Below are 25,076 nucleotides of genomic sequence, written 5' to 3'. Positions count from 1 at the left end.
AATTCATTGAAATTAAAATTTTGAGTTAATACAATGAACATTTTTTGAGATTCGACAACCTTTATTAAAAGATTATTAAAAGATTTTGTAAGCATATTGGGTAATTGTGTCTGTTTTATTTCTGATGACACAGTGAAACATGCCAAATAAAACAAAAAAAATATTTATCGAAAAAAAGGTTGTGGTTCAGATACAATAATATTTTGAGTTTCTATTTATTAAACAAATTTCCTTCCTTTTATCAACTCAAATGTTTAATTTCAATAAACTCAAAATGTTAAGGCAACCAGGTTACTTACTTTTTTAAGTTAAACCAACAAACCAACAATATTTTTTTACAGTGATACATTACATTATAAATTCACAACAAAAAAAACTGACCTGATAATAATATAATATAATTTAATAATTGCATTCCGCAGCTAGTTAATACGGAAGCTTATTGCATTCACTTGAGAGGGAAAAAAAATCTACTCTGTTTTTCTGAATTAATGACTTAATTATCTCAGAATTATGAGATCATTTTTTCTTAAAAAAAAAAAATTGTTGTTCTGTTTTTCCTCTATTTTAGCTGGATTGCATGGAAGTAAACATGTCCCGCCTTTCAAATTTAATACGGATTTATTTTACTTTGGGTTTGAGTGTGAAATCGTGTGGAATGTATATCGTCTGGAATGTATACTGAGATAATGCAAGTGCTACGCAGTCTTTCACGTGCATATGATACGCTCTTTATTGGGTGCTTATGACACGCTCTTGGGTAGGTTGGGGATGGTGGGGTGGGGGGTTCGTACGTATAATATGTCATAAAGTGCCTACCAAACGCACGTGAAAAACTGTGTGCCATATGCACACCAAAACTCATTTTTGCGTATACATTCCACAAGATTGCACACTAGTACTATTTATACGCATTTTCATGAGATCGGGCTCGCAAAGCATACCATATCTGATATGGAGAAACAGGCAAATTCTTGAGGTGTCTGCACAAAATTGACGCACTAAAACAATACCACTTATATTACATAAAGACAGCAGTAATGTTTCAAACCCAGTAAGTAAGTAAAATAAAACTGGATTAAACTTGAAAGGCGGGACATGTTTACTTCCATGCAATCCAGCTATAAAAGCAGGATTTTGAGTGATCTCATTAATTCAGAAAAACAGAACAAAATATTTTTTTTTCAAGAAAAAATATCTCATAATTCTGAGATAATTAAGTCATTAATTCAGAAAAACAGAGTAGATTTTTTCCGTAAGTGTAAGAATACATTTAGATTTTTTTTTTAAAAAGTATGTTTTAAAAGCTATTACAATTGTGACAACATGACAGTTTTGGTGAGTTTATAATGTGATACATTTCTCATGATTTAAAATTGCTACATTATGTAAAGTTATTACATTTTAAGATGCTACACACCTTTTTAGAAGGCTCGTGTGAATGGACTCTTCATCTCATGTGCGTTAAATATCATTAAAATGCTATTTGTCAAAGTACTGTGCATTACTTGCGTGTAAAACGTTTTAATTAGCAAATGACTGAGTTTAATTACAAAATTACAGAGTGCACCTTTAAGTAAACGCATGCTGTCTCCCCCTGCGCAGTCGCAATGGTTTGCTCCACACCAGCGAGTCAGCCCGCGCTGTTGATCCGTCGAGCCGCTGCCTTCCACAGTCACTGCGCCGCTGACTGCTCCTCCTCACTCTCTAGCTCTTCTTGCTCTTACTACATTTTTGCTCTCTGACATTTTCACCGGTGAGTACTTTCTTTTTATTTTCTCTTTTCTTTATCTTTACCTCTTTTCCACGTCCTCTTTTGATTTGAGAAGTACTTGAATTTTGTTCTTCTTCTGAATTCAACTGACAGACTGTTTTTAATGTTTTACCTTCTTGGAGAGGGGGAACGTCAGGTTAACTTTGGTTAACATTAGGCAACTCTTGAGTGTATTCGTTTCTTTATTTTGTATAGGAGCAATTGCTGGACTCGATTTTGTTTTGCTTTCAATTTTTTTGTTTGTATTTATCAGTTGGACATGCTGTTCCTGACAAATTACTTCAATGAGAACAATTTTCTATTTTTTTTTGTTTTTAATTTCTCCGTTTTGAGAGGACAGTTGTGTTTCAAAGATTTGGAGCGAAGTTTTTTTTTCTTTTTTCTTTTTTTTTTTTTAATTGATCAAACATATTTTTCTGTGCGGACTGATGTGATGTCAGTGTGTTTTGGAGCGCGTGTCAATGCAGCGCAGCGCGCGACTCCTCCACTGCAGATCTCTGCGAACATTTAAACACGTCTGGACTGTTGAATAACACCCTAGATCTGCTATTCTACACCATGTCATGTACTGAGAGACCACAAACTGGACATGCAGCGCTTCTAGGTTGACTTGATTGTAGTTCTTTGAGGTCTGTTTTCCAGGGGCATTCCACGAAATGTGTGCTTTTTCTGTTTTAAAAAAGCTGAGAATCGTCTTTTTCAAGATCTGTGCAGCACTGTGCCATGTCAAGTAGTTAATGCATGCTGGTATACACTTTAATTACTGAATGCTTTTATAAAAGTGACATATTTTAAGTTTGTATGCTGATATTTCTACAAATATCTAGTGTCGCCTGCCCTATATGGCCTATAAAAGAATATGGGGAAACAGACCTATATGCTAAAAATGTGTTGGTGTTTTAGTAAAATGCTGTAATAACACAGTAAAATGTGGTGTCATTATTAAAGTCATGTTTACATATATTAGCACTAGGGACAGCAAAGGCACCCTATTTGTGGAATGACCCTTCAAGCATGTTGTGAAATTGCTTCTGTGAATTACTGGCTGTGTCTCAAAACGTAGTGAGCTATCTACTTAGGCAGCATTTTTGGGCATAGCTGACTGGAAACATGCTATATGATCCCAAAAATGCAGTCTATGGGTCACCTTGTTTTACCATGTACAAGACTCTTCAGTCAGCTGTAGCTTTTTAATTGCATCTATGCAACAGTTTGATCTGTAGAAGATGTAACCGGACTAATAAAGGTTTGTGATGTGCAGCGGTTTGAAATGCAATGTCCCTGAACTAAAATAAAAAGATTATATGCATTTATATTCAGAACTCGTTTAAGGTTTGTTTTGTTGTTGTTGTTGGTCATGTTTGACCTAAAGGAGCATAACTGAACATTTGTACAAAAAAACAAAAAAAACAATGACGTGGTAGAGAACAATTTTTTTTTTTTTTGCCCACGGTGCCACTTCAGCTGCTACAATACTTTATTTGGAGGTCACAACAAACAAGAGTTAAATGTTTTCTCCTGTCTCTTTTCTCAATCTCATGCTTCTTGTCTCAATATAGACATGAACTTGCTTCTCTTGAAAGTCCTCAATGGCTTCATGTGATCTTCAGTGCATGCACTTTCACTTTTAAAGTCCATTATTGCGTGTGTCCAGGTATACTTCTTTGCCATACGTTTTAGTATTAAAAAAGCATACAGTTTGACCTTCTAAAAACAGTGAAGCACTTTAAGCCCATTTTCTGCAGTAATGCTTTGTATTACTCATGCCCTCCTATTGATGCACTCTTATTTTTGTTCATGAAAGAGTTTGAAGGACAATGTTATCTGTATGTTGTCATGGCATTAAAGGAAATATTCCAGGTTAGGCACATCTTAATATCTTTGTCATTAAGTTGTAAATAATTGAGTATTCCTTTAAGGCAGAGATGTGACCGTGTACAGTTTTTGGGGGTGATTTTTGTTGTTTGGTTGGTTCATTATGGTCTTCCTCTGCTTGTACTGCCATTATTAGCTTATCTCTATGGCATTTGTTGCTTACCTCAAGGACATCCAACTCAAGTTGACCACTTACAACAACTGAATTCAAATTACAGAACACAGAGACAGCACTAAAACCGAGGCTTTAATAAAATAACGGGTCCATGCGTTAAAAATAAATTACAATCTACACATTAAGACAAAATTCACAGAGTATGTATGTTTGAAATATAGTAACATATGTTTGTGCAAAATTAAAAGAATACTATCTATGCTTTTATCCAAAGCAGTTTATTCAGAATGCGTGATTCATCCCAGGAGAAAGTCATGCAAAAAGCACTAGTACCAATTTTTAACAATTTACTAATTAGTAGGGGTGTAACAATACATCGTGTCACAATATATCGTGATACAAATATGCAACATTATGCATCGTGGATAGTGATGATCTGCGTTGTGTATAGTTCACCCAAAAGGAAAATTACTGTGAGAAAAGTTTGCAGTTTTATTGTCAGTATGTCATTAAGCTACCGCATTGTGTTGGATATAATGTATAATAATGCAATGGGGGAATCGTGGCTAATATATCTAGTCATTGACAGTGCGTATTCATTTAAAATAATTTTGTATTTTCATCATATTTTCATTTTTTCCTGGTGTTACCATTGTCCTGTGCATTGGGTTACCAGCACCAAGTCCACGCTTGTTTATTTCCACCCCCAATGTAATACCAAATTAAGCATCTGAATCTGTTAAACCTTTTACCCTATGTCTTGAGTATCGCAATAATATCATCAAAGAGGTCAGTACTGTGACATGAGGGTATCGATGCACCCCTAATAATTAGTGATTTATTTAGAAGCTTCACATCTGTATGTGTTCACACTTGTCAAAATGTGGTTTTCTGTTGCTATTAATTATTTCTTGACTTTTAGAAATGTTCTTTATATTGTTATGGTTTAATGATATCTTGTGACGGTTCAAGATACTAACTATACCCCTGCTTTAGTTAGCAGCACCGCTGATGGGACATTGACATGCAGTTGGATATATTTGGATTAGCTTGCAGCTTTGTTGTGAAAAGTTCAGATATTATTAGTCATTATACTTTTTTCTTCCATCAAAAGCCAGTGGCAAAAGTACTTTAAGCCAGCTAAATGTCAGGAATATTAAAGTCTCATGGGTATTTTTTATTCATGGGTGTTTTTCACATTGGGACCGTACACATATTTTTTGAAATATTGAAAATTAAAAAAAGATGATCTGACTAATTAATTAGTTTGGTCGAATCAAGCACATCATGAATTAGAAATTTAGATTACATGTGCATAAAAGTTTTATGAGTAAATGGGCAGTTGTGCTGTTAACACACTGTAGGTCTCTGTGGTGTGTAATGAATTCAGTCACAGTCAGAGGAAATCACAACCTCGTTATTTCACCCACATAAACCAACACACACACACACACAAACACAACCCATCACAGGAAACATTCTGCATTTTTACTTTCTAAAAAAAGCTCATCCTGTATGATTTATAAACATTTTGATAAGTGGGGACCGCTGGCTGGTTTCCACAATGTAGGTGATCTCAGGTTTTACTATCCTTATGGGGATAGGTCCCCACAAAAAGGGCGCACACACACACACACACACACACACATACACACACACCGTAGAGCTCCTGTAGTTACATGTGGATATAAACCATTACTGCCAGTACCATTTCCTATCATCACTCAAAACAATGCATGTCGTTTTTAGCAGAAATAGACTGCAAAAAATGCTGTTATATTGTAAAAGACAATACATGTCATTGTATCGTCAAATTTTGTAGTATATATAATCTATTATATATCATTTAAGGGAAAAGTGTGTATATATGTGTGTGTGTGTGTGTGTGTGTGTGTGTGTGTGTGTGTGTGTGTGTGTGTGTGTGTGTGTGTGTGTGTGTGTGTGTGTGTGCTTTGTTTTATGTAGGCTTTTATGGTAAAACATTGTTAAAATGATGATGATGTGTAATATTAAATGTTAAAAAAGTGTTAATTTCCCTGCATGAAACATCACTTTTGTTTGGGTTTTATGCAAAAAGATTTTCTTGTCATAGACAATGTCTTTACATTTGAATGTGCATTTTATATTATTTAGTTTATTGAATTGTTGCAATAATTTTTTGTTGTTGTTATTTACAGTAACTTACTGATTTTAAGCTCAAATGGTTTGTATATTACATAAAATTCAACCAAATACTGTATATAGTCACCAAAATGCATTCTCTAATGTTTTATAACATCGCCATTGTGAATTTTATATGGTAAAGCTCTGCCAACCACAATGTCTTTTAATTTTAAAGAATTAGACCATTTGATTTTAAATATCTGGTATTTCAATTTGAATGTTTGATGGCGTCTAACATTTGTTTTCCAGTTAATGTTACTGACTGATGTTTTGGGAAGGATGCGTGGCGTGACTGTCAGTGCTTATTGCAGCAGGGGGCAGTGGCTGAGCACACGGGATATTGTATGACTGGAATGCTCCTCAAATGTCAGTGGCTGCCGCCACCCAAACAACTAATCCCACGATAAAGCCCCCGCGACACATTCAGAATTAAACATCAGAACTGTGCTTAGATTGATCATCCTCTGCTTGAGTCTACATTTGGCCGGCCTTGATGTAAAACAGGCTTATGTTTGTCAGCATCATCATGATTGAAATTATAGAATATCTCATGTTACTCATGAGTTATGTTGTCAATGGAAGTTTCCATTAGGCGTGACTGCGAAAGAGGAGACATACAATGAATTTCCAAGGGTCAAGAGAGAGACATTGGATTGAAAATTGTGTTTTTTCCCATGCAAAATTCCATAGTAAAAGTAAAATTGCTTGTGAACTGGGAATTGGAAAACATATTTCATTGTGCATTTTTGTGACTCGTATACCCCCAACTATTCTAATCCACATTCTGCACTCCTTCAGACATGAATGATGCCTCAAATCATGCAGCTTGTATTTAGTGGTCAGGTCTTTACCTGGGTGAAAAAAAATTCTTATAGACCAGGGGTGTCTAAACCTGCTCCTGGAAGGCCACTGTCCCACATTTTAGCCCCAACTTACCTCAACAATCCTGCCTATATGACCTTTATTAGCTGGTTCAGGTGTTTAATTGGGGTTGGAGCTCAATTCTGCAGGACAGCGACCCTCCAGGTGCAGGATTGAATACCCCGGTCATAGACTCACATTGGGCTGCTCTTTTGACTTGTGCTAATAAGCAACCCTTCTGAAAACATTAGAAACTGCATCGCAACACCCTGGTAACCACCCACAACATTGAGGCAGCGAGGTCTGCACAAGAAGGCACAACTATTTTTTTAATTTAAAAATGTAGTATTATTCTTGTGTTCAGCTGCTGAAATCCTGCTACTAAAAGCATTTGCTTTGTTTTGAACCGCAGGATCCCTCACACACTCCAGGTCACAAGAGCTGGGACCAAGCAGCATATCCACATCCGTCCCCTGGTCACAGAAGAGATCTGAGAGGTACGTGCAACTTCGGTTCCCATGCCCGAGTCTTTACAAACATAGACTTAGCTCTGTTTGATCTGAGTGAAGGTGTTAAAGTTCAGTGTTTACTGGCAAATGTTAACAGGGCTTTTGTGGAGAACTCTTATTGGGCCCAATGCGCCATGCATGTTCTCTGCAAATCATGAGAGAGGATTTTAAAGACAATGCAGGTTTTTAGACATACTGTTAGTGCTGGTTCACATAGAAATCATTTTTGCACTGATTTTTAATTGTTTTTCATTGTAGCATGCACTAGATGGACGTCTTTGATCCTTATATGTTTTTAAAGTGGATGTATTATGCTTTTTCACATTTTTCTTTTTCTTCAGTGAGTAATGTTGCTGTTTGAGCATTCAAAGTTATAAAGAACGAAGTCACTCCAAAGGGAGGTATTCTCTATACCAGTATTGACTGTTTCTAAAAACTCGATTAAAGTCTTTAGTTTTTTTTTCCGGGAACATACACATCACAATATCACTCATTTAAGTAATTCCCATCTGAGGCTTACGCAAAATAAAGGGGGCAAGGCCTGTTTAAGTTGCGTTATAGTGTGTTGTCACTGTCTCCCCTCTTTTTTTCCATAATGGATCTAATGCATTTATTGAAAGGGGTGTGACTTTTCAGAACACAAGTGTGACGACACACACTGATCCAGCCGACCAATCAGAGCACATTGAACTTTTCGAAAGGGCAGGCTTCATAGAGACAGGAAATAAGAGCTATAGAGAGTGTTACTGACAGACTGGGAAAGAGGTGCTGCAACAATGCCAGTCATGTGGGAAACAATCTGTTTTTTTGAACATTGAAGCATGAAAACATATTCTAGTAGAGCGCAAATTCAAGACTTTGTAAAAGGGCATAATATGCCATGACAAGTTAAAAGAAACGCAACCTTCTCCAGCCTACCTTCATCTGCAATTGGATACTCTTATGTGGCACATAAATAGAAGCGAAAATGGGTCCTGTGAAACACCCCCTTATATTGCGATAACGGGTTTGATATAAACCTATAGTTCTTAATAGTGGTTAGTTGATTTCCTTAGTTTGTGTTGAGCTGTTGATTTCAGTAGGTCTGACTCTGAATCATTGGTTTATCACTCTTGTAATCTGAAATGGTTTGTCAGAATTGAAAGCATTAACCCTTAAATGCATGAATGTTTCACCAATCATTATTACAGGTCTTTAGCTACCCGGATCTACCACAGATGGGTCTCTACCTGTCGCCATAATATAAAACTCTCCTGATATTAGAGTAACAAGTACAGCAGAATAAAATAAAGCAGTTTTTGGAGCTTGGGAGGGTTCAGTTTAAGCAGATGTTTTATACCATCATCACTATCCCCATCAGAGTACATTTCCCAGCACATTCAGCCTCTGGCTCATATTCGCCATCTCAAACATATTCTCAAAACGTTCATTTTCAACATCTTCTAAATCAATATTGCGATCGCTGCCAGCTTTTTCGCCAGATCCACCATCAAGTGACACTGACACTAATATTTGATTGAGTTCATCACTTGATGTGCATTAAATCTCTGAGCCATTTCATGTTTTGCCGATGATACTTTCTATTCTTTTGTTTTCTTTCTGCGGTTACTAAGAGTTGAAATGTTACTTAATCATTGTGCATCAGACATTACCACTTTAAAGGTGAATTGCATTGATTCAGTCATCAAAGATTTAATTATTGTTGTACAAAAAAATATACTTACATTGTTACACATCTCGGGTCATTAGCGACTCCTCCTATATTTTTACCAAAAAAACTAATGGAAAACAGGTATTCTTTTATAATTGTATTCTTTTTTTCTCCTTGTTATATTGTTTAGAATTAATTGATTGAGGAAGATTTATGTTTAATGTCAAAAAATGAATGAGAAGGTTAGTGAATGACATCCTGGGTCACTAAAGACCCAAGGGATGGGTATAAGGGTTCAAATGTTATCGGTGTTAAATATCAGAATACCATGCGCAAAAGGATTCACAGACAGAAGTTATTTCTAAATGGCAAAAAAAGGAAAAAAAGAGTGTGACTCACTCCCTAACTTTTTATGCTCTTTGCAATGCCTATAGGGCATTCGCAAAGACGGGTGTAATTTCTCGGGACACCTATTTCAGTGATATGTGTCATATACAGTACAGCACATTTTATATGTGGTATTAAAAAATAGCTTACAGCACCTTTAAAGTTTAATAGCCAAGACATAAGGAAAGAAATATCACAAACGAGATCTCTAATATCTCAGTTGTTTTACCTTGACAGTAGACAGAGATTAAAGACTGAAGAACTGAAGTTTCCTTCTTCCTCCTGTGAAGTTCTCATCTAAAATCTCCTCTATAGAGTTTCATAAGAATTCATAATAGGTGCTCAGATTTTGCAGAGAGTCAGTCTTCTGAGATATGCTATGCTCATTAATTTTTATAGCTGTTTAGTATTACAGCATGTCAACAGTTAAAAGTCTCATTTTTTATTTCTCCTTAGAAGTTTTAGGAGAGGTATCTGAGACAAAGTTGATACAAAAATGAAATATTCCCAATCTTCTGAGCTGAGCAGCCTCTAAGCAATCGAAGAGTTTGTTTTAATAATACAGCATGCTTTTACTTCTAGACTGCATATATTAAGTCAAACTGAAAGGGTTTTGTGTACGAGATTGTGTTTATAAAAATCTGTGTAATATCAGCAATTTGAATTTGTAGCAAATTAAATTTGAACTTTTCAATGCATGTAAATAAAATCACTCTTCATTCAGTCACTAAACAGCAAACAATCAGGCAATATTGAGAATATGATTAGCAAATTTGTTTTGAATGTGGGTGGGCTAAATATTTTTAGACGAACTGAGCTAAATGTGTTTGGCATGAAAGTCTTGAATGAGCATTAATTAGAGGAAGCACTGCAACAAGGTCAGTGTTTTAATGGTAAATGTGCATCAGATGGTGAGCAGATCCCGGCAGTGATTCCAGCATCTCTGTCTAATCAGCACCAGAGCATAAGAGAGTGCACGTGAATTATAAATTCACCTCTGTGGAAATTTCATGAAAATGTTATTCATTCGATGATCAGATATGTCACACATCGACTGCAACATTGGCGAGAGATCATGGCTAATCCTGCTTACTGAGAGAGAGGCTAAAGGAAACCATACACTGCTTCACTTAAGTTAAATTAGCCGTCAGAATTCATTCATATATCTACGGAAGGGAAGGCAAGAACTTCTTTTGAAGTCAATTTCATGAGCTATTTTCATCACCTGCCTCACCAGGACTGCAATTAGGCCCATGCTTTGCCAATCAGGCACAATTATGTGTGTTTAGTAAAAGCACATTTTTTAAAATAAGAACTTAATGAGCTTGCAGTGAATATATCTGATGTGTTTCATGGAAATGAGTAAGCCTTTCCTTGGAACGCTCCCCACATGGGGGACCTGTAGCCAGGGGTTAAATTTGGATTTTGGATGTGGGTGAAAGCATATTAACATGCTACCATTTAAAAGTGTGCAGTCTTTTTTTTTTTTAAAGAAAGAAATTAATACTTTTTTTCAGCAAAATGCATTACATTAATCAAAAGTGAACTGAAGAAATATATTTACTGAAAAAAGATAACAAAAGATTTGCATTTTAAATAAATTGTTCTTTTGAACTTTCTATTACTTGCCATAACAGGAATACATTAAGTATAATAAATTAATGCATAATAAACTGTAAATATTTGTAAATATATTTAATAAGATTATAAATACAAATATTCTAAACTACAATGTCAGCAATGTGCAGGAATAAAGAGTATTATTTTACATTAAATTACTGTAGTCAGAAACTTACAGTGATATTAAAGCAGCACTAGGTAACTTTTCAACCTTCATAATATACTTTTTAAGACTCTTGTGATGATAAATCGACTTACAATAGGTTGAATGACACGTCTGCCATAGCCTGATGGGGTCTGTATCGTTTTTAATCGTACTTTTAAACTTCGGGTTTCGGGTAGTAACCCGAGAACAAAAAAAGAACTACAAAATTCGACTGCTTTACGGCATATACGTCACTTCCACCAACACCCACACTTCCTTACATTCGGACGTGCGAGCCCAACTTTGTTCGTCGGATAATATAGTCATGTCCGAAGCAGCACAGACAAATAAGAAAGAAAAGGTTTTGTTGGAGGAAAGCAATAAGAGGAAATGAAAAAGTGATGTGATTAAAGGCAGGACGAGGATCAACATGTGACCAGCGTTTGCTCGTCGGCGTGAGCTGAAGGAGGCGTGCCCGACCGATGCTGTCCTGCTTGTTACGGTGAGCCACTCAAACATTGAACTGAAGTATCATATAGATTCTGTAAAACGGTAACCAATAGACTACTATAATGATGCTGGCTTGTAAACGTGAGCATCGTGATTATTTGGAGTTTGAAAAAAATAAAACCCATGAAATTATATTCATATGACATGCTGAAACATATGCCACTGACTGTAACGTTACCTGGGATGAAGACATTTCACACGCGACGCCAGAAGAACTCCTCTTGCAGTGTTCAGGGGAACTGTTAGTGCTGCACCGACCCGCGGGACGCTTTTATGAAGTTATTTGGCCCGCACCGCACCACTGTATATATTTTTACAAGCCGCCCCGCACCCGCGACCATTAAATAGACATACGGGCTCTGCGGGTTATGAGACGACTCGCGCATCACTAGTTCAGGGCTATCAGGGTTGTCATGTCAACAAATGCACGCGCGATGGCATCCCCTGCTGTAGGATGACTGAGCTTACGACAGTAGTTGAGGACATTATTTTTTCCAAACTGTAGGGGGACCCTGAGAGCAAAAGTAGCCAAGTGGGGCATGCTGGGTCATTTTCAATTAATAGCTAAATAATGTTCACATCGCAGTCATTTACTGCTCTTGTTTTACTGTGAATTCACGTTGTAAAGTTGTCTTTAGCATGCCACTGTAAGAAATTGTATGATTTAGTAATTGTTTTGGAGTCACCATGATGGTGATCAGTATTCCTTGTCCTTAAGATCTTGGACCTTATATAATCATATTTAAATTTCTGGTTTGGGCAAATCAGAAGTGTGACAGATGAAATCATTTGTTAAAAGGATAAAAAAGCTAGCATATAAGATAATCTAATTGACTGGTTTTAAGTTTGTCAAACTATACTATTATTAGCATTATTTCAACATAAATATTTACCAGTATCTTATTTCAAATTCATAATTGTTTGTAGATGGACATTTCACAATAGTAAAGCAGCTGGTGAGATTCATCTCTGAAAGGTGTGACATCATTTTGCAACACAACATATAAAACATATCAATGGTGACACTCAGAAAATAATAAAGATAAACTTTGAAGATTACAAAATAAACCAACAACACAAACTGTTAAAAGTGAACCAAAATTAGTTTAGCAGCACAGATAAAACCAACAAGAATCAAGAAACAGCACTGCATGATCTATTTATGGCGCACTGCATGCTGGGTACCTTTATAATATTGTTTGTTTATAGACATTTTTTTGAGAGTGCAGTTAGACACGAGAAATCCTGTGGACTAGAAGAGATCAGTGACAATCTGCACGCTCTGAGATCTCAATGTCGGCTCCAATTTAAAAAGTTATCTAAGCTACATTGGTCAATTTTGTAGCTCTTTACTCTTATTGTACCGTATGTTAACAGTGGACTCATTTGTTTAGACAAATTTGATATTTTAATGAAAGTGAATGCACTGATATCTCAAACCCCAGAGTGTGTATTTAAAAGTTAAGTTTTAGCTCAAAATACCTCACAGATACTTTTTTATAGCATGTTCAAATTTAGCAAAAAGTGCCTTTTAAATGCAAATGAGCTGGTGATCTTGGCACAGAGGGCGGCGCTTCAAGAGCTCATGCTCAAAGCCACTATGATCTCTGTCATGTTCTGGCAATAAAACAGAACAATAAAATCAACAATCTCACGCTCTTTGTCAGAAACTGCCAGTACAAGATAATTGCGTACTTCAGATTTTTTGAGAGTGCAGTTAGATACAAGAGAAGTCAGATGGAATTACTGTGAAAGAAATGCAATTATTAACCTGAAATATACTGTAATTTCAAATTTTAACACGGTATAAAAATATTTCACAGTATTACTGTTTTTATGGTATTTTAGATCAAATAAATGCCGCCTTGATGAGCAGCCTTTCATTATGATGTATGTATAAAATGAACTTTAATACCCTACAAATATTTGCTAGAAAATTAACAACACTCCCCCAAAAGCTTAGTTAACTAAACATATTAATATTGATTAATAATACAAATATTCTCAGTGTCTATGGGCAGTTTAACCCCGGCCTGTGGCTTATTTACAGAAGTGGTCTTGTTCATTGTACAAAGCTCATGACAGTGGTCAATTTTGCTAGATGAAGAGAACATTTATTTGATGGATGGCATCCCAGTGAGCTTTAAGCCAAGTCATCTGTTTATTATATATTGCTGGGTGTTTTTCTATCAATAATAAATGTTCTTTTCCTGCAGTATTTGCTGAAAGGAATATTTTCTATATAAGAAGGCCTGACCTCTGCCATGAGTTATGGGTTAATTTAGGCTTCCCCATTCTCTCTCTCTCTCTCTCTCTCTCTCTCTCTCTCTCTCTCTCTCTCTCTCTCTCTCTCTCTCTCTCTCTCTCTCTCTCTCTCTCTCTCTCTCTCTCTCTCTCTCTCTCTCTCTCTCTCTCTGTGTGTGTGTGTTTAGTGATGTATTACGCAGAGACTGTAGCCCTACTATCTCTCACTCTTTGCACCAGCTTGTCTAAAACAGAAAACAAACATTTCTAATGAAATATTAAACATTCTGGCACCTACAGAGAATTGCTGCAACTGTAGACTTTATAATAAGGACATTTCGATTCCAGATCACTTTTTTGAGGGGATTAGAGATGGAAAATGCAACTCATTGAATGATTAGTTCAAGTGTACTGTTATACTCTTCAGCTGTTTTATTAAAATAAAAATAAAAACAGCACTTAGTGATACGTGTGAGAGTGTCACGGCCTTTGCTGCTTCGAATAACTATAGCTGTAGAAAACGTTGAAACGGCTCTCTGGATGACACAGTTGACTGACAAGCCAAAAACTAAATGTAAAAAAAAGCTACAAAAAACAAATAAACATTTAATCTGATATCCCCTTTAAACAGTAAGGGCAAGATTTACTAAACAGGGCAAATTAGCGTGAGTGTTCAATTCCATGTCAACGGGAGTGTGAAATTCTGCACGTGATCTACTGACAACCCACAAATGAAAGAAAACAGACGCAGCCGGATCATTTCCATAATGACCAACACAATCTACCAGTTAGCGTCTGGTTTAAGACACATCAGTAAATTGAGGAGCGCAAACCGCATGATTCATTTAAAGGGGTGATGAATTGAGAAATCAACTTTCCCTTGAGCTTTTGATATATAAAAGGTCATGGTAATAAACGATTATTCTGTACATTTCAGAGCTGAAAACTTCCTTGTTAGTCAAAGAAAAGCTTTTATAGACACCAGGCCGAGCAAACGGTCCTGTGCTTCATACTTACGTTACTGCACAACGAAACACCGCCTCTACAGAACATGTAATTCAGTAGCCCCGCCCACAGACTCATTGAGCTGTTCGGTCGATCACAAGCCAGCAGCAATAACCATGTGGAATATAGCAAGCAAGATATTGTGGAAGAACACCGTCGCTGCATAAGCTTCCTTCTGATATTAGGAATGTGTGATACTTAATTTATTTTTAATGAAGTTCCAGCTCATGTGTGGAAGACATGTTCACTTCATTTCACTGCGGGATCGTTTGCAAACAAATCTCCGGTCGATGCTGCATTTTGATCTGACAGGAATGGTGCAACACACGTGAGTAAAACGTGTTTTTAAATGTAATAGTACTGCATTGTTATAGATTGTTTTGATTATGTGTACGTGTCTAACAGAAACATACCTTTAGCACGCTGGACTCAGACACGTATGGGCCAGGGCTCGTGAAGCCCGGCAGGCTGATGAATCTTATTCTATTCCGTTCTTGTTCTGCTATTCTCTGTCGAGTTGACATCTGAAGGGCAACGCGCGCGCCTTGTGTGTGTGTGTGTGTGTGTGTGTGTGTGTGTGTGTGCGCGGTTTGTGCTTATATCGTCTGATCTTGTGGGCTATGTGTATAATAGTCCAATCAATCACCTGTCGATGAGAAATAAATCATTGTTTGATAAAGATGTTTACGAGCCGTGTGATCGAGACAATCATTCCAGTTGGCGCTTCTCCCTCATTCTCTCCTCTCCCTGAACTGACAGATGAACTTAAGCTCATTAAATAAGCCCATCTTATCCAATCCTAGCCGTGGGCGTTTTCTTCCAATACTCCAGTGACACGCCCATCAAAACCCAGCGTTCAGGAGAGAGCCTCAAAACCAGTGTAGTAAATAGCCTATTACTTATTAGTTATGATGTTTTTCAAAGTAAAAACCACACAAACATCATTAGTTGACCTCAGACAACAGTTTAAAAAAAAATAAAAAGCCAGTTCACGACACCCTTAAATACTTTCCTCCCATAAATTTTGCATCTGAAGGGGAAACTTCTACAACTGCATATGCAATATGATCAGCCGCAAAAATAACCCTGTCCACGCCTTTTGAGCGCTAATTTATCACTGCGTGTCTTTAGCAATGCCTGGCAGTAGTTTTTTTTAACGCCGGAAGAGCTATAAAAAAGCTATTAAAGAGCAATCTCTGAGGAATAAAACAATGTATATGCACAGCAATAATGCAGTAACATGCTGCACAGCATTTAATAAATGTTAAAATCTGGGACTACATTTTAGGTGATACAGTTGAGATGCATTTTCCAAGCTTTCTCAAGCTTAGTTTGTGCATTACTGCCAAGCTCTGGTGGTGCACATTGATGTCAGTTTCTATAGTTCTTGAGTCGTGGCTCGTACCCCCCGGGGTCAAGCTTTTGAATTAATGAAGGGACCCTTTGCTGCTACGGTATGACGTCTGACAAGACTTTTGCCACGGCGTGTGAAAGACCTTCAGTCTCTCGCTGTTGCTTTTCAGCTCTTATTGAGCACGATTCGTGACTACGGCAAAACAATATATTTTTTTAGATTATGAAAAATATTTCAAAATATGGTTAAAATGGGAAGTAAAACTAATTTTAGTAACGATCTATTCTAGGAATGTGTTAGTTTGTGTATAATTTTCTATAGAGGTTAAAAGACACCACTTCAATGCTGAGTCTTGGTTTCTGTTTTTTGATTGACTTATTGCTGGCACAGCCCAAGTCATATCCCATCATGCCTTTCTTCTCTTCATTGTGTCATCTTGTCTGAACCAATTTGGCAAAGAATGGAGCATTACAAGCTTTTATTGTGCATCAAATAAAAGCTTACTTTGCCGTCTACAGTATTGAACATGTTGGAAGCCCACTGTTGTCAGTCAGCTTCAGCGGGGCTCAGAAGTACACAAGCCCTCCATTTTCTCCAATATCTCTGGCTCAGGCCTAATCAGGCATGACTGATCCTTGAATCATTTACAAGAGGAACCGTTCCATCGCATGGAATTCAGTTTTTTCGCCTGCTTGTTTCTGCCAAGGAACAACACGCAGGGATGAAGAAAGACCTCAGAAAGCCTCACATCCAGAAGCGCTGCTTATGTGGTCTTGGGTAAGAAAAAATGTGTCAGTGTTCAATCCCTGTCTTTGGCACACAGACTCAATTCAGGATTTTCAAGATGAGGCACGTATTGAGCTTTAAAATATCTTCTCTTCAGGAATATGAACCTGGCGACTCTTTGCTGTTTTCTGTCTGGTTGCAGGGTCATTCCTCTTCTGCGCTACCTTTTGAAGTCTGTAACTCATGAATATTTTATATGCTTTTGTTGTAATCTGGAAGCATTTCATTAAAATGGTAAATCAGACTTTCAGGGATATGATCTGGTCAAGTTCAGACACTTAAATATTTTTATTTTTATTTTAGAGCATATTTTTGTATTTATATTAATGCATTATTTGATGATTGTATATAGCTTCAAATGAATAATATTAATAATGCAAAAATACTCAGTCATGCTCATTCAATTAGGTGTATATGATGTATTGATTCATTAGACAATATAGCAAGAATGATTGATATCTTGAAGGAACTGGTTTTTGTTAAGATATCAGTAAAAACTTATTTACCAAACTAAACAATAATGGCAGGAGAACATGTTTGGTTTGAAACATTTTCATTAGAAAAAAGACTAATGGATTGCCAATTATTCACAGTAGTGAAATTCATTGTTTAAATATATTAATAGTATCAACAATTCCCCCATATTTTCACTTGATTATGATTTCCATCCATCATATGTTGAAAATTCAAATAGGTTGAATTTAATATTTTATCCTGTACATTTAGACATACATGATGAGGGCATACTAAATGTGTTCTCATTATTTTTCACAACATTTGTAAAATATGTGCTATTATGAACAGGTAGTAAAAAATGTGTAATTCTGAGTAAATTGGCCATATGTCGTCCAATCATAAATTGATTCAGGAATAGCACATTACATCAGTGCAGAAAAACATTTACCTCTGTCCTCAGGTGTGGCGTGTAATCCTGAAGGAGAAGTAATGCGTGTGTGCTGCTGTCCTCTTATCACTAGTGGCTGTATCTGATAGGAAAATCACCACTTAATGGGAAGATAATGTGTCAATTAATTCTCGCTTAATGGCAGCGGAAAAAGGTGAAAGAAAAGAAGATAATTGTGTTACTTGGGGCTCAGCTCCTTTGTCCTTGTCAATGCAAAGACATCCAAGTCATGTGTATCTGCTGCTTGTTACTTGGATAGACCTGTTGATTTATTTTCTTCTTCATGAATTGCTTAATATAAGCTCTGGTGCAGGCGCATGTCTAGCGGCTCCTCAATCATTTAAAGCAGTCTATTGTTTTATATGGAGGTCCAGAGGTCCCAAAAAGCATTTAACTCTGATGACTTCTGAAGTGGTATTTTTGCATTACACTTTATGCTAGTTCACCCTTGTGTGTCAATTTAAAAAGTTACACACCGGTCCATAGAGGACGAAAACTGTCAAAAAAATTAAGATTTTTAAAAAAAAAAATCAGCTCTTGCCAGATTATTATTGAAGTAAACAAGTTTTAGTGAAACCGTAAAAGTGAAACAAAACACGTTATAGAAGTTTATATTTCTGAACATGATTTCTGAACATTATTATTATTTATATAAATACCTATATTTTATGAAACATGTTCAACTCAAACTGCTAGAAAGTCAGACATAAATCTAAATAAGTTGGTTTCCAAATTTGAGGTTGATATTCTAAATAAAAAAAAAGAATAATAGTTTGGATGCCAAATTAGTACCAAATTAGCAAAGCTCCAGTGCTACACACAGTGGTTAGATTTGTGATTTGCTTTACATTAGAGTTTTTCTCTCTCAAATATTACACACACAATTTTATTGCACACATATAAGCCACACTCGGACCTCCATACCAACACAACCAAACATTTAGCTGCATATTTTATACAATTTTCTGTTGGCTCTATAATATGCAGAAGCAGAAAACATGAAAAAAGCGAGTATTTGCTTTATAGGCTAAACCTGAGAAAATGGCACCATCTGGTAAAAAATAGGAAAATTCTGAATACTTTGTAAGCCTTGCCAACAGAATGAAAGCCTATTAAAGCCACAATATGTAATTTTTCATCTCTAGAGTTTGCTTATTCAAAGCAAAGGCATAGCCTTGACGCCCTGATTTCTCAGAGCTTTTTTTCTGCCGCAGACGAGCACTTCCGCTTCTTCCGCTCCTGTGTGTGGGGGAATGCAGTGCTGTTTATCATATAACACACATCTTTCGTGTGTTAAATTGATGTTAAAATGTTACTCTGCCTTCACTCGGCGCTTCTATGAGACACTTGTTCACACTGCAGTGAGCGAGATCATATTAGGCATGGTAAAACATGGTACTCTGTGTGGTAAATCAAGAACAAACAATAAGACTAACTGTGTTGAGCTGGAGAACAATCATTAGTTTTCTGTCAATGAATGTCTCCAAACAGTTTATCTTCTGCCTAAAAAACACATCACATATTAAAGCGTCTTTGGAAATTGAGTGTAACGCGAGTATGATGTCGTTGATAGGCAACGTGTCCTGGTTCAAATTGCTTATTTCTCTGTATTTAAACATTCTTGGAAACATTGGGGATAATGTATGTACACAGGTCAACAAAATATAAAACATTGTTCTAGAGGTTTTGGATATTTTAATACAAAAATCTTACATACTGTGCCTTTAACAAATATTGTATCATTTTATATTTAATAATCCTTGGGATAAAACATTTAATTGAAATATTTTTCCTTAAGTTTCCTGAGTATTTCTTGTACCTAATGTGAAAAAAAGGGGGGTGAAATAGCAAAATTCCAATAAAAATACATACTTTTATGCAGTTGACATTAAAGGGGGGGTGAAACACTCAGTTTCAGTCAATCTCATGTCAATCTTGAGTACCTATAGAGTAGTATTGCGTCCTTCATATCTCCGTAAAGTCTTTAGTTTTATCATATTTATAAAAGAAATATGGGCTGTAGCGAGTCTTTCCGGAAAAAACCGAGCGCCTGGAGGCGTATCGTGTGGGCGGAGCTAAAGAATGACGAATGTGCACAAAGCGGTGACGTCCTCAAGCGTGGAGAAACCCATCTATCTCAGCTAATACAGATAATGATCCACAATCAAATCTGAGGCTGCAATAAATTGAACAGGAGAAACGGCAACATCAGGATGTCCATCTCTGTGGTATGGACTGTATTTAGGGGACTTTGTGTGTCTTTACGCGCAGTTTATGAGGACATGATTTGGTTTATGGACTATTGTATGTGACTAACGTTAGACCTTAGCAGTAGCAAGCAAAACGGTTTTGCACGTCAGACTAGTGTAACGTTATACAGAACAACAATGGAGTAACCGTTAGCGCATTTGAATGACGAAGCACGCGATCGTATCGTTTACTGATGTTTACTCATGCGACGGTAGCCAATAGCAGAGACATTTGAAGTTGATTTACTCACCGGCATCTTCCAAAGCAGGACCGCTCTGTCAAAAACACACTTCTTTGGTATGATTTGGTGAAGTCCTGTGACAGCAGTGACCGTGGAAATCCACTTTGCGAGGCGACTGAAGCGATGCCTTGAAGCTTCCCGTCATTTCTCCGTTCAAATTGGTTCAAATGCAGCGCTGCCTTCCCGGAATGCTGTGCTGAAGCGTTGAAGTCACTCGACGTCACCCATAGGAATAAAGTGGAGCGCGGCGCGTCATAAGTGTTCACGGACGACTGGATCTGCTACTGAGAGACTGTTTACAGCGTGCATTTCCTCTCTCTCCCTCTAGTCACGCGCGCGCGCACCCTACCGGGAGAAGAGCCGTACGGCCCATACAAGGACCTTCCGATCTATTTAACGTCAAGTAGACCCATACTCAAAAAAAACTCGCCGAAACTTGTGAGAAACCGGAAGGAGTATTTTTGACACAGAAATACTCCATCAAACGTCCAACATTAGTTTTTGAAACTTTGTCTATGTTTAGGATGGGAATCCAAGTCTTTAAAGGTGTAAAAAGCTCAGTATGCATGAAACAGCATTTCACCCCCCCTTTAACATGGGCAAACTGATAAATACATTTTTTTAAAACACTGAAAAAGGCAAAAATGTCTATAAGGTCGCTCAAGGGTTAACTGCATAGCATATTTTTACAAGCCAACTTTCACCTTACATTTGTTCTTTAGCACAGTAAAGTTTGGAAGAGTCTAGAGATTTCACTTAAAAACAGATGTAAGTATTGATTGTTCCTGGTTCCTGGAATAGGTCCTGAGCTGTATGGTCACAGAAACGGTCTCTAGGTGTAATTATTCTATTCTTTTCCTCTTGAATAGATAATTGGTTACTTGACCCTCAGAGGTCTCCATTCTGAGGGGTTCCTTGCAAATGAGGCTCGCGGTTAGTACAACAGCCTTCCGTGACATGAAAATGAACAGTGAATGAGAGCGATGAAATTGAATTTGATTAATTTTTTATGAAAATGATTTCAAAATTCATTATCTGCATCCATGGAATGGCTAAAGGTAAAGCTTCAGAACTAGTCAAAGGGAATTTCGTGTTACATGTTAATATGATTATTAAAGAATGCGACTTTGAATATGTCCGCCGCGCTGCCTTTTGAATGCTGCATATAGAGACTTCGAGATGTAAAGATGTGATGTTAATGAATTTTTTTTCTACATTCCTCGCTAATTACCTTTGATTACAAACAGCGATCCTTCACCTTGTGAAATCACTTCTGCATCTTTGAAAATATGATGTATCCCTTTGATATCCTCAGCTGATGTTTAAATACATTTTTGAGTCAGACTTGCAGTTTGAGTTTCTGCATAAAATCATAACATCTCAGTGGAGCATATTTTCAGTCTGCCTTTTACCATGATAAATCTGAGCGTAATCCAGCTAGCACATCTTGTACCCTACAGCATTTACACTTAGCTTCTTTTAATGAGTGTCTCTAAGGGTTTCCACTAATCCTGGTTAATCTTCTTTAATGGTGTGATGTATCCAATAACTAATTCAGCCTGCAGGACTGGATAGCCAGAGGGGCCACGTATTGGACCACAAACATGAGGAACTTTGAAAAAATCTGGGGCAAGCGTTCATGTGCATTGAAAAGCTGCGCTTGGAGAAGGTAGATAGTCCTGATAGACATGGACATGTCATGCATTTGAAACATTAGATATCTATTTTAGATGTTGAGATCTGGTCCTGCGATATTCATCCATGGATGGTTCTTCTGTACTAGACGTCTCTTGCAAGCTCTGAAATGGCTGTGAAATGCATGAATTACAGATGTTTTCACTCGGTGTCTGATGATATGTCATTGCACATTTCTCCTGTCAAGCCTTCTGTTGCTCAATTAATTCCTTAAGTCAGGATGTCAGCCGTTCCTTTACCGAACCTTTCAAGCATTGAATGACACTTGGAGACAACTTGGCACATACTCTTGTTACCATAATTGATAGGCGCTGCATGTATGAAGACACCTTTGAAAAATAATGTGCAAAATTGCTAATGTCAGATGCTTTATTTAGTCATTCTTCACACCCTTTTCAGTGGCTCCAATTGAGATATCACTGTCGTCTTTCATACTGTCCTGTAACTTAGAGAGAAGTCAAAAATGCAATCTTGACCCATTTATAAACTCTGTCAATTGAAAACCCACCGTTGGCTTTGCTAATGAAGCACGAGGCCCTGGAGGAGCTTTATCTTCCTGTATGTGCATGTTGTTATCGAGCGTGAATTTGATAACTGAGTCATGCATTTAAATAAGACTATGAAAATCAACATCTAAGTGACGGATTCAGAACAGTGCCTCGTTGCTTTTCTCCTTAGATCTCCGTCCCGCACTTTAAAATAAAGGTTTTTAGTAAAGGGCTAACAGTGCCATGCCTGGAGAGTGATTTTTTTTCTTTTGTGATACCGTTGCAGAACATTTTTAATCTCTATGCTACAAAAAAAATGTTTTTGGGAATCTAATACTTTTTTTCAGGATCCACTGATGAATAAAAAAGTTAAAAAGCACTGCATTTATTCAAAGTAGAAAACTTTTCTAACAATGTAAATCTGGACTATCACTTAGTATGACACAAAGTATTAATTTCTTAAAAAGATTAACCTTAAAAAGATTACTGACCCCAAACTTTTGAACGGTATATTGTTACAAAAGATTTTTACTTTTTATTCATCACATAATCCTGAAAAAAGTACCACAGGTTAAATATTAAGCAGCATAACTGTTGATAATAAATTAGCATATTAAAACGGAAGAATGGAGTAATGGCTGATGAAAATTCAGCCTCACAGAAATAATTAATATTTTTGTGAAATTCTAATAATATTTCGCAATATTATAGTTTTTTCTGTATTATTGTTCAAATAAATGCAGGCTTGATGAGCATGTATGCTCATTCATGAGACTTCTTTCAAAAACTTTAAAAATAGTGAGGTTTATAAACTAAAGTAGTAATATATATGTATCAATATATAAGTAAACCTGTACATTTAAGACCATATTACATATAAACATTAAATTGTCTTTTCGGAAAGGATCCTAAAAATATGCAACAAATTATTTTTTTATTTATATTTTATTTTATTTACATGTTTATGATATTATAACTTTTGAAATCTGACTTCCATGATATGTGACCCTGGTCATAAGTCGTAAGTCTATATTTTTTCAACTTGGGTTGTTTTTAACCCAGCATTTTTTAGAGTGTGTATATATATATATATATATATATATATATATATATATATATATATATATATATATATATATATAATTGTAATATATAAAATAATTGTATCTCAGCCAAATATTGCCATATCTTAACAAACCACACATAAACAGAAAGCTTTATTCAGCTTATTTATTCGATTAGGGTTAGGTCTTTGCTGAACTTTTATTTTTAAGAGTGAATTGATGTTTGAAGGAGATGAGATGAGATCTGGAAGAGTTTAATAACATGCAAATTGACATCTGGACATTTTTCATGTGCCCATGATGAACATTATTCATGTTTGGGTGACCTTGAGTGGGTGAAGGTGAAATATTGTCAGCTTTGTGCCAGTGAAATTTCAGCAATTTTCAAGTGTTTGGATCAGCTAGAATATTCAAAAACAGTTAGCATCAGATTAGAGGGGCAGAGTTATCCCGGCGAGTCCCGGTGGCAAGTTCCGACACTGAAATGTCACAGGCCAAGGGGTTTGGAAATGTGGATGGTGGGGTATTTTTAGATTGGCGAGTCGGAATTAGCACTTTCCTTCAGCAAGATGTGGAAGTACACACCAGCTGATAAGAGACGGAACTTGCCGCACTCTATGTGGGCTTTTATGTGTTTTATTGTCAATTATGTTTGATGGAAAGGTAGGTATATAGTCCCCTCACCATATGGCTGTCGGAAATGGAATTGCCGTGTGGATGTCACATTCATTGCTAAAACTGGATTTGTTCAGCCGACCAGCTTGCAGAGATGACCCACACCCCCGGCCTCATACACCTCTTAAGGAGAGTCAGAATCCATGTGACTGTTTCACTGAATGGATTTCAGAGGCCAGAGCGCATATATCAGTCTCCACAGCGCTCGCACAACCAGCTAATATTGCCGTTATGACAGCTGCACTAAAAATGACATCTTCATGAGTTATGGAGGATTGGGATCTAATTCACCAGCATTACTACACTGGAGTACAAATTGTTTCCAGTTGTATAAAAAATGTATATTGCTTAATTTTAATGGAACAGATCATCCAAAAAATTAAAGTTCTGTTACTCTAAAATTCTGTCTGTTCCTCACAGAAGGCTGTCGTATGACTTCAGAAGACTTGATATGAGCTTTTTTTATGGGCCTTTTTTGTAATTATGGAGCTGGGTTGACTCAGTCCACATATGCTTTTATTGTCAGAAAGAAAGTTATATCGGTTTGGAAAAACAGGAAAATTAGTAAATACTGTTAAAACAATAAAAAAAAATTAAAAGCTGTTAAAAAATGTTTGTAGTGGCTAGATAGACATTTCTGTAGTTTCTATTATTCTTACTAAGTCATCTTTGCTTTCTCCTTTGGCAGATTTTAGCTTAATATTTTGCTATTTGTATTTATGATTTATGAGTTTTAAGATTTGACCAAATTGTACAAAAT

General features: G+C 36.5%; 1 protein-coding gene across 3 annotated transcripts in view; it reads left to right on the top strand.

The window, feature by feature from the left end:
• Positions 1–1,612: 1,612 nt before the first annotated feature.
• The window catches only part of raly (RALY heterogeneous nuclear ribonucleoprotein), a 124,101-nt gene continuing 100,637 nt past the window's right edge, over positions 1,613–25,076 (top strand). For all 3 annotated transcript variants that reach the window (XM_067460378.1, XM_067460376.1, XM_067460377.1), the window contains exons 1-2: positions 1,613–1,756; positions 7,201–7,285. The gene's annotated coding sequence lies outside the window, so the exon portion shown is untranslated. The remainder of the gene's footprint in view (positions 1,757–7,200; positions 7,286–25,076) is intronic.

This window comes from Pseudorasbora parva, chromosome 12, assembly GCF_024679245.1.
Source record: "Pseudorasbora parva isolate DD20220531a chromosome 12, ASM2467924v1, whole genome shotgun sequence".
NCBI classification, from domain to species: domain Eukaryota; kingdom Metazoa; phylum Chordata; class Actinopteri; order Cypriniformes; family Gobionidae; genus Pseudorasbora; species Pseudorasbora parva.
This window is presented reverse-complemented; position numbering and strand designations above follow the sequence as displayed.